Source organism: Phycodurus eques, unplaced genomic scaffold, assembly GCF_024500275.1.
Source record: "Phycodurus eques isolate BA_2022a unplaced genomic scaffold, UOR_Pequ_1.1 contig_707, whole genome shotgun sequence".
NCBI classification, from domain to species: domain Eukaryota; kingdom Metazoa; phylum Chordata; class Actinopteri; order Syngnathiformes; family Syngnathidae; genus Phycodurus; species Phycodurus eques.
In genome coordinates, this window is record NW_026904703.1 from 1 (window position 1) to 3,103 (window position 3,103).

Sequence of the window (3,103 nt, forward strand, 5' to 3'; positions counted from 1 at the left end):
AAATATGTATCAATACAAGAACAAGGCTTCTCCAGATATAAATTCTGAAAACAAACATAGATTGAAACAAATGTACTGATTGACTCACCAGAGTCGACATCCGAGAGCAGTTCCCCGACGTCTGCTCGCCGCCGCGCGGCACGTCGGCGTCCGCTCCGTCCACGCTCACTAAACTTTGACTCACGGCTTGCGTGTTCGTCACGTGACTCTTGGCGGCGGCGCACGCCTCGTAACTGTAGACGTGCGGGAGCGTCCCCGCCGTCCCCAACGTGTCGCAGTAGCGCGGCGGATAGTACGGAATGACGGGGAGGTCGGAGCGGTACAAGACGCGAGACCGTCTCCACCTGTACACCTTGAGCGATACGATAAGCAGCGAGCAGGCGACGAAGAGGAAGGAGACCGCAGCCAGAGCCGAGACCAAGTAAAAAGTCAGCCGGTCGTCGTCGTCCTCGCTCAAAGTCGTCGGCGAACTCCGACCTCGGCACTTCGGGGAAGCCGTCCGCCAGCGCCACGTTCACCGCCACCGTGGCCGAACGAGAGGGCCGCCCGTTGTCCTCCACGACGACGGTCAGTCTTTGTTTGACGGCGTCTTTATCGGTCACTCGGCGGACAGTTCGCATTTCTCCATTGTGGAGGCCCACTTCAAACAGCGCCCCCCTGTCTGTGGCAAATTTGTGCTGCACTTTATAGGAGAGCCAGGCGTTCTGTCCGGAGTCCACGTCCACGGCCACCACTTTAGTCACCAGATAGCCCGCGTCTGCCGAACGAGGCACCGTTTCGGCGTGCGGCGGGACCGGGTACAGGACCTGAGGGGCGTTGTCGTTCTGGTCCCGGATCAGGATGCCCACGCTCACGTTGCCGCAGAGAGGAGGGGAGCCTCCGTCCTGCGCTCGCACCGCAAAGTCCAGCCGCTTCATCCGCTCGTAGTCGAAGGAGCGCACGGCGCTGACGACGCCGCTTTGGGCGTTCACGGACACAAACGAGGCAATCGGAGTTCCCCCGATCTCGCCCTGCTCCAACATGTAAGAGACACGAGCGTTCTGGTTTTCATCTGGGTCTTTGGCGCTCACTCTCAGCACGGAAACACCCGGCGAGTTGTTTTCGGCGAGGTCGGCACGATAAAAGCTGACGGCAAACACAGGAGCGTTGTCGTTCACGTCGGAAACTTTCAAATGAAAAGTTCTCTCGGCGGAGAGGGGAGGCGAGCCGGCGTCCGACGCGACGACCGTGATGTTATATTCGGACACGCTTTCGCGATCGAAATCGGCATCGGTCACCAAGGCAAAATAATTTCGCACGTTGGATTTCATGCGAAATGGAACGCGGCCTTGGATGGCGCACCTCACGTGACCGTTTTCGCCAGAATCCTGGTCTTTCACGTTCATGATACCAATCGTGGTACCAGCCGGGGAGTCTTCTGAAACCGGACTCGTGAAGGACATCACGTTGAGGACGGGGACGTTATCATTCAAATCCAGGACTTCGATTTCCACTTTGGTGGACTCACTCAGTCCTCCTTGATCTTTGGCGTCAACCATGAACTCGATTGTTTTGTCTTTTTCATAATCAATTTGGTTTGCTACAGATATGCATCCTGTTACCTCATCAATATGAAACAAATTTGCAATTCCTGCTTTTGACTTTGAAAATGAGTATGTTATTTTTCCATTTGAACCGCTATCTGCGTCTGTCGCATTCACAGTGAGAATTTGAGTGCCCTTTGGGGAATTTTCAATCAATTTAGCTTTATACAAAGATTGATTGAAGACAGGAACATTATCATTTGCATCTTGAATGTTAATTTCAATATTTACCGTACCTGACCTCTGTGGATTCCCACCGTCTACAGCCACTAATTTAAGGGAAAGTCGCGGCTGCTGTTCCCTGTCTAAGGCTTTCTGCAGGACCATTTCTGCATGTTTACTTCCTCCCGGACTGACGTGTTGCTTCAAAACAAAATGATCACTCGGTGTTAAAACGTAACTCTGCACGCCGTTTGCACCCACGTCAGCATCATACGCACTCTCCAGAACAAAACGGGAGCCAAGTGCAGCAGACTCGCTTATTTCGAATTCTAAATGTTTATTTTCAAAAGTGGGCGCGTTGTCGTTGACGTCCAACACTTCGATGGTGACCGGGTGCAATTCCATGGGGTTTTCCAACAAAATCTCGAAGGTGAAGCTGCACGGCGTCACGTCTCCACACAGCTGTTCTCGATCTATCCTCTCACGGACAACCAGGAGCCCTTTGTCCGCCCTCAGCTCGGCGTACTGGACGTTCTCCCCGGTCACGATGCGGGCCCGCCCAGAACGGAGTCTTTTCAGATCCAAACCGAGATCTTGGGCCACATTTCCGACGAGCGAGCCTTTTTCATCTCCTCGGGGATCGAGTAGCGGATTTGGGCCTCGGTTGCGTTGAGAAAAAAACACCAAAAGACAAAGAGGCAGGCCGCGCGTCGCCATCGCATTCCTCCTCGGCTCGGATGAATGTTTTTCGCCTCCATATGAAAATTTACAATATTCCAAGAAAGTCAAGCAATCGAAAAAACGACAGAACCAAAGCAGGCGCAATCAGATGCGCGTTATCTGAGCTCAACGATTGGACGTTGTTCACGCGAAGCTCTCTGGTGCCAAATGGCAGCGACAGAGGAGGGAGCTGCACTGCATCACACAGCGCCAACACATCCATTTACCATGTAACAGCGCCCCTTAGAGGCCGATATGCCAAACTGCCCACTTAGAATAAAAGCTTCAACATGGGAGGGGAAAAAAAACATCTTGACTATGCTCCGTCCTGTTAAATAACTGCATTAAATATCATACAAAAATTTACATAAATACAAATTTTCAGAGTTGAGGTTGTCACCTGAACAAACAGTCAATCAACACAGTTACAGGAAGGAAGGTGTGTGCGTAAGAGTAATAGAAGTGATAGAAATGATGATTATTGATTGGGAATTCTTCAGAACGAGCGCTGGTCAACAAATCCCTTGGAAGCTGCCCTTCAGCACCATGGACAGAGACAAGACTGCACGAGGAGCTCACTGCTCACTTTGGGGCGAGCGAAACATCATTTGGAAAAGTACAATGCACGACTCGTCCAC

At 51.9% G+C, this 3,103-nt stretch overlaps 1 pseudogene; it reads right to left on the reverse strand.

The window, feature by feature from the left end:
• Nucleotides 1-76: 76 nt before the first annotated feature.
• On the reverse strand, nucleotides 77-2,880 carry LOC133398978 (protocadherin gamma-A3-like; annotated as a pseudogene).
• Nucleotides 2,881-3,103: the final 223 nt, after the last annotated feature.